The sequence below is a fragment of the Geotrypetes seraphini genome, chromosome 7 (genome assembly GCF_902459505.1).
Source record: "Geotrypetes seraphini chromosome 7, aGeoSer1.1, whole genome shotgun sequence".
Lineage (NCBI taxonomy): Eukaryota > Metazoa > Chordata > Amphibia > Gymnophiona > Dermophiidae > Geotrypetes > Geotrypetes seraphini.
Genome location: NC_047090.1, coordinates 102113939 through 102128321, shown reverse-complemented (window position 1 = coordinate 102128321; position 14383 = coordinate 102113939). Strand labels below are relative to the sequence as shown.

General features: G+C 41.8%; 1 long non-coding RNA gene across 2 annotated transcripts in view; it reads right to left on the bottom strand.

The window, feature by feature from the left end:
- The window catches only part of LOC117363976, a 32475-nt gene extending 24071 nt beyond the window's left edge, over positions 1-8404 (bottom strand). For both annotated transcript variants that reach the window (XR_004540161.1, XR_004540162.1), the window contains exon 1: positions 8192-8404. This is a non-coding gene — a long non-coding RNA (uncharacterized LOC117363976). The remainder of the gene's footprint in view (positions 1-8191) is intronic.
- Positions 8405-14383: the final 5979 nt, after the last annotated feature.

Genomic DNA, 14383 nt, shown 5'->3' with positions numbered 1-14383 from the left:
ATTGATTCCTTGTGAACCATTACAAGATGAGTTGATTTTAGTGGAGTAGAATGCTTTACGTTTGTCTTTTAACATTTGTTAATAGGCAGTATATAAATTTTTAAATAAATTAATATATTAGGCCAAGGTTTTCTTGGCCTAAAATACCACACCTAACAGCATCTAACTCTTTCCACACCCAAACTCCACACATAACCATGTCTACCTTTTGGATAGGTGTTATTAGGTGCTGGGAGGCGCCTCAGTGTAAATGGCTACTTGACGCATACCAATGTGGGTGCCTATCCGAAAATTAATTTCTAATCCTTTTTTAATTGGTTCTGAATTGTGTTGTTTAATTCACAGTGCCATTTGAACCAATTTAAAAATTGAAGTTAGGCGCCTTCATCAGTAGACATCCCAATCTAGGGGCTCCTTTTATCAAGGCGCACTACGGGGGTTAGCGCGTCGGACATTTCATCACGCGCTAACCCCCGCGGCAGCCTAAAATCCTAACGCCTCGTCAATGGAGGCATTAGGTACTAGCGCAGCAGGTGGTTTAACGCGCGGTATTCCGTGCGTTAAACCGCTACCACAACTTTGTAAAAGGACCCCTAGGTATCTACTGGTAGGCACCATTTATATTCACTGCCCAACAGAGCTCCGTTTCGTGTCTTCTTCAGGAGCAGGAATATTTCCTTTGGACTCAGATAAGTTGAACTTTTTTAAATTGTTACTTCTTTGAGCAGTGAAAAGAAATCTGAATGATAATAGGACAAAAGAAAAAAAGTACAGAAGAGGGGAACAATTTGAAAATAAGTGTTTTTTCATTTTTTCACTTTATTGTTCACATTTAATTAGTATTACTTTGCACATAAAGGAGACATTATGATGTACGGGGCAAAATCATTTAGGTTCTACTTTTCAATCAATATACGAGTTGTCTGCCCATGGAGTATACTGCTAGGTGTTGATCTTGTGCAGTTCTCCAGTACTGAGGTCTTTCTCTTTCCTCTTTTCAGAATATTTTGTGTAATACTTCCCCTCTTTTCAGATATAGTGAGGAGGCTTATTGGCCTTTTCACTTTCCTATATATTGTAGCGTGGCCGGCCCTCAAGACTAGCGGTAACTGGCCCACGCTTATAATATTTCCTTAGCGTGCTTCCCCAAGAGGGAGGAAGACCCTGTTGTGGATAAACTATCCTGTATCCAAAAACAATATGGCTTCACACAGGTAAGAAAGAACTCAAATTTATTGTTCATCCGAACAGGTCCAAACAAAAATGCATGAAAAGTAACAGACTCAAAAGGTCATGGCAATAATAGTGAAAACAAAATAATATTGCGTTTACCAGCCTGTTCTGGTTAATTCTCCCAGAGTTTTACTAATGTCCCAGGTAAGTTCTACTGGCAAGTAGTGAGAACAGTCCAAAGTATAATAGAGTCTGGCAACCTTTAACTCTCAAACAAAGAAACACTCTGAGCAGTCAAAATGTAGCCGTGCTTCCCCCTTCCCTTCAAGCATACAGGAGCGGAAGGATATGAGCTTCATCAATACAGCTCTTTGGTACAGCAAAACACAAATGAAAAATATAACCCACAAACATACTATCCGGCAGTCATGCAAACTGACTCCCAATCTTCAGGGTTTTCACAGGTCTCCCAGCAATGCTTTGCTCATGTGGCTTAATTGTCCTTGAACCAAGTTCCTGCAGCAAGTCACTCAGCACACAAGAAAGTCCATAACAAAATCCAACTCTGAAAAACACACACCCAGCCAGTTCAGCTTACTTCCATGGCTTCCGGACATTCCAGCTCTGGAAGGGAACTGCAATCCATGTCCTCTGGTACCTGGGTCTCCGGTGCTTGCTGGTTTTCCGCTGGGTCAACCATTTCCACGTCTGTGGGCTCGAGAGAAGGTGGAGGTTCCTTCCACCTGGGAACTTCCTTTCCTTCACTCCTCCTCCTCCTGGACAGCCAGCTCTCCAAGTGTTCTAAAGCTGCTGTGCCCCGCCCAGTCCTACTCAGGGGCCGGGCTTCCTTCAGCTGAGGCTGCTCCCTGCCCTATTTAGCCAGCCTCTTACAAAATGGAGGATTTAAAGGGGCCCTGCCAGTTTTCACCAGGCTATGTTCTAAGTCAGGTCTGAACACAGCCTGAGCTTCCTGGTCCTGTTCCTGCCTAACAGGGACAAAGTGGTTAGCCCGGACTAGTTCAGGGGATGTTTTTTATGATTCTTCCCTGGCACAAGGCCGGCATTGGGCTCGGGTTTGTGACAATATATATTTATATATTTTACCAAATTTTTTGTGGAATTCTGTGAATTGGAGTTTGATAATTTTAGGTTTTGTTTTGGGCTAAATCTTAGCCAACCAGGAGCCATTCCTGGATGACTAAATAGCACTGAATATTGGGCAGACTGAGCGGACTGCCGGGCACGATGGACCCCTGGTCTGACCCGGCAGAGGCAACGCTTATGTTCTTATGTTCTTATGACTCCCGTGTCAATTGTGATGGTTTTTAAAATGCAAAACACTGATCTAAGCACACAAAAAATTTCACAGATATGGTTATTGATGATATTATTGGTGTTGTATTACCTTTATATATACAGTATACACACACACACGTGAGTATATACAGTATGTGATTTAAAAATATGGTTAATGCTGCTGCCATGCGCCATCCAACAGAAAGGCAGGGATCTTCAATTCAGGAAGCCAGGTGTCAAACCTTAGTAACAGAGTATGACAAGTTTCAACTTGTTTGGTGCAGTCAGTTGATTGTGAGCTACGGTTGAGAGAAGGTGTGTTTTAAAGTATGTTATAAATCATGGATCACGAACAATGCATTAACATGAAATTTTGTTTCAAACTGCAAAAAAGTGTTAAAGAAACACACAAAATGTTAAAATTAGTGTGTGGTGATGCTGCAGTGACCATGAAGATAGCTTACAAGTGGTTTGAGCGATTTTGTAATGGTTGTGAATCGATTGAAGATAAGGAGAAATCGGGATGTCCTTCAACATCAAAAACCCAAGAGAATGTTGAAAAAGTAATCAAAATGATTAAATCAAACAGGCGATTGACTATTAGGGAAATTTCTGAGGATCTGAACATCTCTTAAGGTTCCATTCAAAGCATTATAACAACAGATTTGAACACAAGAAATTGACAAACGGTTTCATCTTCCATCACAACAATGCTCTGTGTCGCGCATCGCTTCTGGTATGGCAATTTCTGTCAAATAAAAACATTATGTTGTGTCCTCATCCACCTTATTCACCAGATCTGGCATCATGCAACTTCTGGCTCTTTCCCAAAGTCAAAATGACCATGAAAGGTAAATATTTTGAATCAATTCAGGAAATCGAGGCAGCCACGAAAGCACAACTAAAGACACTCACAAAGGAGAATTTCCAGAACTGCTTCAGAAAGTGGAAAGAACAATGAAATAAGTGTTTGAAGTGAGGGGGAACATTTTGAGGGGGATTAATGGCTATGGGGCTCATAATCAAAACAAAAAAAGTCTAAAAAGTGGCCTAAATGGGTACTTGGACGATCAAAAAGCCTGATTGTCCAAGTACCCATAACCAAAGCTAGTTTTAGGCCTTTCCCCTGCCTCTAAACGCATAGAGCAAAAAGAGGCATTTTTAGAGGAGGGGGAAGGGCAGGAGGTGGGCCGACCTACACTTTGTTGTACAGCAGGTACAACCAAAAATTTAGGCAGGTTGCCTAGTCGGCACTTATATGTTTTGACTTAGACCATGTCAAAAGAGGTATAAGTACCGAAAAAGGGGCTGCTGAACTGATCACGCTGCTGCGATGAGCTCAGCAGCCCCGGCAACCTTCCTACCACCCCCGACAACAATCGGAGCAGGAGGGAGCCGAAGCCTTCCTGCCCCTGTGAAGGCCGACACCTCCGACAACGATCGGGGCAGGAGGGAGCCCAAGCCCTTCTGCCCCGACAAAGGCCAACACTCCCGAAAGCAATCAGGGCCGGAAGGAGGCCAAGCCCTCCTTCCTCAGCAAAACCCCCTACCCCCCACCCCCACTAAGATATAGGCAGGAAGGATCCCAGGCCTTCATGTCCTCGGTGCACCCCCCCACGATCACCATCCCCGAACCCCTCAATTGGCCCCCTATCCGCTGACCCCATGACCCCCTGTTGACCCCTCTACCACCCACACACCCCTGTACCTTCAGAAACTTGGATAGACGGACGGGTCCCAAGCCCGCCTGTCCAGCAGGCCTGCCATCCATCGAATGGCAGGCCTTAGGGCCTGATTGGCCCAGATGCCTCAAACCCCGCCCACAGGTGGAGCCTGAGGCACCTGGGCCAACCGGAATCGGCCCAGTAGCCTTAGGCCCCTCTGTAACCGATGTTCTTTTTGACAGACACTGGTTACAGAATCCAGCTTTTAGGTGAAAGACTGGCCCCCTCCTTCGCCTAAAAGCTCTTGGGTGTTTGGGACTTAGGCTTTTTTTAGGTTGATTATATGGTGTAAGTTTAGACATAGTGGTGGTCTAGGCTTTTAAACAGCTGAACGTAGAGGCAGGCCATTATTTTTTAAAAAACCCTTCTTTTGGATGTTTTTTTTGAGAATGGACATTTTCCCTGCTTCTACTTTCAACGTTTAGGGTTTTAGGCCAAAAGGGGACTTAGACTTTTTTTTTTAAATTATGCCCCTCCACGTGTCTTTTACTGTAATCTTTTTTTAATTATTATTTTAACATTCACCATATTTTTAATCACATAGGAGAGTAGTGTGGCGCGGTGGTTAAAGCTACAACCTCAGCATCCCAAGGATGTGGGTTCAAACCCACACTGCTCCTTGTGACCCTGGATAAGTAACTTAATTGTCCCAAATACATTAGATAGATTGTAATCCATTCTAAGCTCCCTTGGGAGAACAGTGTAGAAAATTAAATACAGTGGAACCTCGGTTTGCGAGTAACCTGGTTTGCGAGTGTTTTGCAAGACGAGCAAAACACTCAGCAAACTTTTGCCTCGCAAACCGAGCATGTTCTGGTGTACGAGCACCTCCCCCCCCACTCTAACCGGCATCGCACCCCCCCGAACCAGTATCGCAACTCCTCCATGAGAACGCCCCCCCCCCCCCCCGTGAGAACCGCAAAGCACCCCCGTGCTGAAAGCGGCATCCGCCCGCCCTCCCAAGCACGGTCCTTACCCCTTCTGCTTGTTGTAAGGGTGAATGCAAGCTCCTGCCTCTTGCCTGGGCTGGGCCTTGAGCATCTGCGCATGCTCAAGGCCTTCTGGCTCTCATTCTCTGGGAGAGATCTCCGAGAGAACGAGAGCCAGAAGGCCTTGAGCATGCGCAGATGCTCAAGGCCCAGCCCAGGCAAGAGGCGGGAGCTCGCATTCACCCTTACAACGAGCAGAAGGGGTAAGGACCGTGCTTGGGAGGAAGGGCGGGCGGATGCCGCTTTCAGCACGGGGGTGCTTTGCGGTTCTCGCAGGGAGGCGTTCGTGGGGGGGGGTGTTGCAATGCTGGTTCGGGGGGGTGCGATGCCGGTTAGAGCGGGGGGGGGGGGTGATGGAGCAGCGCCGGTAGCCATTATCTTGTATGGGGAAAGTTGCTTTGATATACAAGTGTTTTGGTTTAAGAGCATGCTTCTGGAACGAATTATGCTCTTAAACCAAGGTACCACTGTATATATATATATATATATATATATATATATATATATATATAGTATAAAGTAACCTGAATCTGAAAAATTAAGGTTCATTTATAACAGACTGAGAGGTCAGGTTTGCTCCTGCTTTATTTATTTTGTTTAGTAATTTCAATTATACAGATACACAAAAAAAGAATCACATTGGTGAACCATATTTTACAAGAAATATTACAAATAGAAAGGAACTAATTCTAAAGTCTACTTCAAGGAGAGATTTGCGAGGATAAACTAAAAGTAAATCATTCCTGAAGGAAATCCAGTTAGCATCCTAACTATAAACATTGAGATCCATTTTCTCTTTTAATTACCCTTTTTTTTTCATGTTCCAATATAAATTTTTCCATATGGGAATGATCAAAAAATATAAATTGCTTACCCTGATCATGTAAAATACATCTACAGGGAAAACGCAAGAAAAAAGTTGTTCCATTAGCCGAAACCCTGGATTTCAGGGCCAAGAACTGTTTCCTATGTTCCCGAGTGGCTTTCGTTACATCTGGAAAAATTTGAATTGGCTGCCAGCAAAAAACAACCTTTTTATATGTAAAGTAATTATTTAAAACTAGCAATTTTTCTCTTTCTGACAAGAGAGGTACCAACAAAGTTGAACGAGTGGTAATTATATCTTGAGTGTCCGTTAAGAAGGCAGTGAGTTTCCCAGCTGCATCCACCGCTCCTCTAGTTGACATTGCTAGTGATGATGGCAGATACATAACCTTCGGAAATACAACTGACTCAGATATTTCCAGTTTTAAAATTTCTCTAAAATATTTTCTAAGTAATTTGCTCTTGCTTTGTGTTGCCAAACATCTGGATTTACCCGGACATGTCCTCTTTTTAGAGGGCATGTCCAGGCATCCAGATGGCTTTTCAAAACCCGGCACTTTGTCCGGGTTTTGAAAAGCAGATCTCATCGGGAGGGGCATCCGTGCATGCGCGGATGCTCTCCTGACCGATGAAAACAGGCTGAGGGGGTGGGGCTAGGGGAGAGGCTGGGGGCGTGGCATTTGTGTAATGGGGCGGAGATGGGGCGGCAGCCTGGTGAGGGGTCTATGACTAGATTGAAGTTGCAGACATTTGTGCCTGGTCAACAGCAAACATAAATACTAGCACATAATGTATATGCTTACATGTGTGTTTTATAAGTGCATGCATAAATTATGGAGTGGGGGCGTGGCCTGGTGGTTAGAGTTGCTGCCTTAGCACCCTGAGGTTATGGGTTCAGTCCCAGTGCTGCTCCTTGTGACCCTGGACAAGTCACCCAATCTTTTATTGCCCTAGATGCCATAGTTAGATTGTGAGCCCACCAGGACAGACAGGGAAACATTTAGGCCCTGATTCTGCAAAGTGCGTTCCGATTTTAGGCAGCTGTAGGCGTCCTACAGCTGTCTAATCAGCCAATTGGGACGCACGTTTTTTAGAAAAATGCTCCCCAGGCAGGCCACCTATATTGAAGGTGCCTCCGGAAGCTTAGGGAGGCCCTCAAGACTGCCTAAGCTCACCTAAGGGCCTTAGGTGAACCACGGCAGCACTACGCATCTCCCTAGTAGAGGGAGAGACGCTTATAATATAGGCCAGCAAAATGCTGGCCTACATTGTAAGTAGATGCGGCCACTATACTTATTGCGACAATCAAGCCTTAGTCTTAGTGAGGATGGGCTTATCACTGCAATCAGGCCTTAGGCTTAGTGGGGATGGGCGGACCCAATAAGCCTAAGGCTTGATTGGTCCAGGCTCCTAGACCTATGGCCTAAGGATCCTAGACCTAAGGCCTGATTGATCCAAGCTCATTTTGACGAGGCAGGTCTGCCGGATGGACGGCTGGAAGACCCGGCCAGCCGGCCAACAATTAGAGGTTAGTTGGAGTGGAGGTTAGGGGGGTCATCAGGGGGGTGTTAGCGTGGGGGGGGCGTTAGCATGGGGGGGTCCGTAGGGGGGCATCCTCCGGCAGGAGGGGTTGGGTACCCTCCTGCTGGCAATCAGGGGTGTTGGGTGGGTGGCGTTCTGGCAGAACGGGTTGGGTACCCTCCTGCCAGCGATCGGGGGGGGGGGGACGGGACAGGTGGCTGCAGCCGCTATACCTATCACTGCCACGTCTACTCTAACCCAATTCTGTAACCGGCATCTGTAACATGGATGCCGGTTATAGAATCGGGGTTAGTGTAGGCCCGATTCTGTATAGGATGCCCTTCCCGGGCGTCCTATACAGAATCCGGGCCTTAGAGTACCTGATTACTATTCACTGTAAACATCTTAGATATATATGAAGTATACAAATCACATTTACATTCTACCTATGCTGTGCCCAAACTCTTTCACCCATCACAACTACATGCCACTTGTCTTGGCACTTTTTATTCACGTAATCCCTAGTGTAAATTTATAAACAACTTTTTACATGCATGAAAAGGTCTTTATGCAGAGAAAAAAAGTCTAAAGCTGTCTAAAACTACCTCCTAAGTTACATTTTTATGGAACTGTAATTGTATTTTAATTTTCTTCATTTCTTACCCTTTATTTCTGTGCATTCAGCAGTCATGGAAGGTTTTAGTTTCTCACCCTGTAAGAAAGCGTGTCAAAAACACCAACTTGCAAGGCCCTTTAAAAGCAAAGTGTGGCAGCCCAGATGAAAAGAGAAAACAAAATGACTTATCTCCAATGACTTGGCAGTGGAATGTGGTAGAAAACATGGACATAGTTCCTTATTTACTCTATCAGGAGGTTTCTTCCAAGTCTGTGCTTGTGTATTGATAAATGAGGCCCTGTGTCTTTTGTGAAACTTGCAGACATCAGTTTGTGGCTGTAGAAAAGGTTATGTAATAGGCAAATGAAAAGCCAAATCTAAATAGCCAATAATACCATAACCGTACAGGAAATCATCCAACTTAATTTAAAAAATGTTTACTGAAGCAGCTTGTGCTGTGCCAGCTGGCAGGAAGCTTTTGAAGAAACTGGTCAGAACAGGCACAGTAACAAAAGGCTGGCAGGCTGGCACGGAGCACACAATACCCACAGTGCAGTCCTCTTAGTCCTCTTAACGTTCCCTTAAACACACTTGAAATGTATTCTGTTTCAGCTTTAGTCTTGAAAATAACTTGAGATGAGGAATGCAATGAGGAAAAAAAAACGCATTTCTGTCTTGTTGAAACTTACATTTCTTTCTCCTTTTTGTGCTTTCAAGAGGATTTTCATGGACATCAGGCGTCTAAATGGTACAAGTTATTATCTGAGTATATGCCTAAAAAATCTAAAACAAGTCTCTGTGATATTTGGAGTATGGAAATTCAATATGTCATCCCGACGTCTCAGTGGTCCAGAATATGGAATCGTAGAGTAATATGCACAGCCTCTGCTGCAATCAGGCAGGCCCTGTACTTTTTACTATACAGAGTGTTCTGGACTCCAGTGAGGTTACAAAAAGAAGATAAAAATTGCTCCAATAAATGCTGGCATTGTCAGCATGAGCCAGGCAAATTAGATCATTTGTTATTTTGTTGCCCTTTAATTATTAATAATAATAATAATAATAACAGTTTATATACCGCAGGACCGTGAAGTTCTATGCGGTTTACAATGCTTAGAAATGCTACAGATTGAGTGAATAAGATTAAGGCCTTTTGGATATCTATATGGGGCAAAATTACTTCAATTCTTGGTGTTCCTATTCCATTATCATATGGGATCATTTTATTTAGAACTTCAATTATGCCTGAGAGTCCGCTTGATATTCACAAAGATAAGCTTTGCTTGGTAATGTCTGGATTTGGGTTGCAGTTAATCACAAGAAACTGGAAAAACTGGGATCATCTAAACTTCACATTCTGGCGGGAGTCACTGTGTTTGTATTATTGGTTTGAACAAATGGTAGTGGAGCAAAATGGTCAGTTCCGGGCATTTAATGACATCTGGAGCCCATTGGATATGTTTGTTAAAGACCATGGCGATATTTGATGGCTTCTTTTATTTTATTCAGATTATTTATTGTATTATTCATATTCTTTATACACATCCAGTAGAGGTAAGAGGGGTTGGCTGGGAGGAAGTTTGGGTTATTTTAAGAATTTGATGTAGTATAAAAATGCCGTTTGATTTTATTATATTTTCTTGCACTTTGTATAAGTTATTATATATAATCAATAAAAATTATAAATCATCAGAAACTTCACATTGTGGCCTGTAGCTTGGAGGAGTGGGGGAAGGGGTTGAGAGGGTGAGCGGGGGGGGGGGGGAGAGTTGCTGTGTTGAGGTTCTGTATTTCAAAATTGTGAGCTTGTTTATTGCTCTGTAATGCTGTATATGTCTTTTTCTTTAACGAGCTCAATAAATATATTTGATGATAAATCATCAGAAGCTTACATTTCTTTTGCAAAGCATATTATAGTCTCACCTGTTTTAGAGTTGCACTTTAAGAGGGCAATTTAATAAAGGGTGCTAAAAGTTAGGCACCCAAAATCTAGGCACCAGTTGGTGTCCTAACAGTGCCTAACTTAAGTGGAAAAAGCTGTTTAAAAATTATTAAATATCGTGTTTTTAAAAAAACATGTAGATGCCTAAAAATATGGCACCTGCATAATGGCTACATAGAAACATAATGGCAGATAAAGGCCAAATGGACCATCTGCAGCATCCACTATCTCCTCCTCTCTCTAAGAGATTCCATCCCAGGCTTTCTTGAATTCAGACACAATCTCTGTCTCCATCACCTCTTCCAGGAGACTGTTCCATGCATCTACCACCCTTTCTGTAAAAAAAAAAAAGTATTTCCTTAGATTACTCCTGAGCCTATCACCTCATGCGCATTTACAGCACCTAGGCATTTAAACCTCTCTATCATATCTCCCCTCTCCTGCCTTTCCTCTAAAATATACATATCGCTTCAGGCAATAGCAGCTCTGGTTGCCTGTTCCTCACTCTTTTTCTGCAAGTAGCTGAGTTACCAGATAAAATCTGTCTTGGAAGCCATTGAATTATCGCCTCTGAAAGGCCCCTTTCTAAATAGTTGGGCCCTAGGCATGACCTGGTTTGCGTATTCCTTAGTCTTTCCCTGACCGTAACTGAAAATCATGAACTTTTGGCTGTATTTCAAGTTTCTCATTATATTGTATATCGCTGGATATTTAAGATCTGTTATCTAGTTGTTGCTTGTCAAACGTCAGTTACTTTTTGCAGCTGTTCTGAACAGCTGTGACTTTCCTTTCTAGCAGTTCAAAATCTAGACAGAACTCCAGACATAGCTCAGTTCTTGATACTACACTGCTAGTCAGCAAGAGGCAAGACCAATATGAGGCAGGTGGGACTCATCAAAACCCAAGCAAGAGAGAAGCACACCAATTCCCACAGTCACAGAGCATAATTCAGAGACATTTTGGGCAAAACAAGGAAGTCTAAACCTAATTTGCAGAGAGTAGTTTTGTGAGACTCCTCTGGAAAATATGCCATTTTATTTAATCAAAAAAACCACTTCCCTGGATATGCAATAGTAATGATTTGACAATGCTATACATATGTAAAGATCAGCTCAGAGATATGGAGGGGCTTTTACAGAAGGCAAAACCCCCCTTATATCACCTCACCACCCAATCATTGCTGTATCTTCCAAACTTTGAAGCATAAATAGTGCCAGTTCGTGCCAAATTAATATCAAATCAGTGTGAACAAATCAAAAAATTAAAGTTGCTTAACATAAAGCTTGGTTTCTTGGTTTCAACGTGCACACGTTTCGTGCTCTTGCTTCAGGAAACCAAACAGCTTAGAATTCAGTCGCACTCATCAGAATGTGCTGGGTGGCAATGGGTACTTTAAATCTTCAATGCAGCTTGAATGTTCAAAAAGACGCTCCCACAGGTTTCTTAGCAGTGTAGTTCTTGACTAGTGTTGAGACTAAGGGGTCTTTTTATCAAGCTGCGCTAGCGGGGTTAGCGCATCAGACATTTCATTACGCGCTAACCCCCGCGGCCGGCTAAAAAAATAAAGTGCGGCAGGCGTTTTAATGTGCGGTATTATGCATGTTAAACCCCTACCGCAGCTTGATGAAAGGACCCCTAAGCTGCATATAAAGATACGTGTTGTGGAACTTTTAGAATTAAGTTTATTGGCACCAGGCACTTTGTTTTGAGTTGAATACACTAGAATCACAGAAAAAGAGAGGTTTTTTTAAAAGGTCAGTGATAGAAATTAGTAACCAATATGTCTCGGAGTTACATTTCATTCAATATCTGAGCCGGTTTCTGAGATCTTTTTCCTCTCTCATAATTGATATTTGCTGCACAATTAAGAGGTTCTTCGAAATTAACACATGGCCATTTGAAAAGCCGTAATTTCCAAAATAGAAAAGTTAGCCATTTTCCAGCAGTGAAAAAAGAAGTGGCCTTAGCTTGCTGGAAAGACCTATTCTGGGGTTAGTGCAAGCCTCTTTTTTTAGTAAAAGGGCTCCAAAACGATCTCAAATCATTTGTTTACTTTCAAACCTTCTTTGTGGCAGATCTCTGTCCCATCAGGGAAACATTTTCAAACCTAATCTGCTTCAAAACCATAGGAATTCTTAACATAAAATACTGTTTTAAGTTTTATTTTTATTGCCTTAAAAAATATATAAAATAATAATAATATATTTTTTTTAAAATTCAATATAGCACAGGGATGTGCTTTTGCTGTGAAACAAAACAACAGCATTAAATGACATTTCTTACTGTATTTTGTTTTTTAAAAAATATAAACCCATTGGTCTCTATTTTGTTTCATTTCTTAAATAAAGGCCCTTCTTCCCCATGATCAAAACAGACAAAACAATCACCCAGGGCCTTCTCCCAATCAATCTACCTTCCCGAGCCACTTTCCCTATTCCTTCCCCCATCCTGGGTGGAAACAGACAGGAGCGGCACACAGTTGTTCTTGTTCTGCTGTTGTGGTAACCCAATATGGCACCAGCTGACCCAGGGCAGACATTATTTTTGTTTCACCACACTCCCCAGGTCAGCTGGCATCATTTTGAATTGCAGTTCTGGTCCAGAAAGAGTGACTGGGATTTGATTCTATCCCATTTCAGTTCCACTGAAATGGGATAGAATCAAATGGAAGGTTGGAAGGTTCAGGAGATATTTTTATGCTAGGCGGTGGGGGAAGGAGGAGCAGAACTCTGGTATGGACATTTTCAAATTGAATTGTACTTCAATTTAAATAAACAAATGAGATTTTAAAAGGAAATGTTATAAAACAAAACAACAACAAAAAAATAAATGAAACTATGTTAGCTGTTTAATGTGGGAATAGCCTCGAAAGCAAGAAGTATGATTCTTAATATTTTACGTTGAAGCTATGTAAATGTTCTTTGCATTTTTATACTTGGCATTTCATGTCACATTTCATTCTAGGGTAGGGGGGAAATAGGAGGAATGATATTAATATATGTAAAATTACTTGAAATGTATTTATGTTTAAATTCATTTATTATAATATTATTTTTTTTTTTTGTTCAATCATTTTTATTGAAAATTTTTGAACAATTACAATACAATTGGGCAACAATGACCAATATATAAAGCAGAGAATAACAGAGGACAACATTACAGTCATCATTGCCATAAAAGAGAACAAGGTAGGAAACGTCCCTACCAGAACCATATGTAACAAAACCAGGAAATCTGGCCAGATGTGTAAAATGTAAGAATCATCAAAATGTAGATAATATTAGCAAAATAAATAACAGAATGAGCAATAACATCATAATATAGAAATAAACAAACAGTATCAGGTTCGCATGGGCTGCAGGACATCAAGAAAACATATCGCCTTAAATACCCTCAAGTCTATTGAGCAGAGGTGCCCATATTTTCCTGAACCGAGACAGGAAGTTGCATCTTTCAGCTGCTATTCTTTCATATTTAGCATACAAACACATTGTACTCCACCATTCATTAAAAGACACATTGGTAAAATCTTTCCAATTTGCAAATATGATAATAAAAATAAAATAATGGTGGGAATAAGGGGGGAAAGGTTAAGGGGGGTTAGAAATTGAGGGAATGTATTGAGAAATGTAATAGGTAATTTGAAAAATTTATTTTGAAGGAATGATATATATTAGAAGTTAATATGGTAAATTTAAATGTATTAAATATTTTAGTATATTATATAATTAAATATTTATGGCATTTCTTCAATAAAATGTTATTAATGAAATAAAAAGAATGAAGGGGAAGGGTAGTGTGGAAGGGGAAGGGATCAGGGGGGATATAGAAAGGAATGGATTAGGTATATGTAAATATATTTTGGAGGAATGATAAAAATATGTATGAAAATATTATTATTGTGAATTTAATTGTAATGAATATCTCTTTGTATCATATTATTGTATATTTATTTTATTCCTTCAATAAAATGTTATAAATTAATATGTGTGGGCATGACTAGAGTAGGGCAGAGGATTGGCCCGCTGTGACCACTAGAAAACTAGTCATTGCCATGCCTTAGCTATCATAGCTGCTAATACCGTAGCTGCTCTTACTGATGCCTTGTAGGAGGCAGCAGATGCAGCTACATTATCAGCAATCCTAGAATGTGAGGACACACCCCATTCCATCTCCGTTCCCGCTCCGTTCTGCTCACAGCCTTAGTCTGTTCTGCCCACAGCTCCACCCCATTCTGCCTCCCAACCCCGGCCCCACTCAAACCTCGTCTCTTCAGGGGCCGCATCTGAAGTGCATC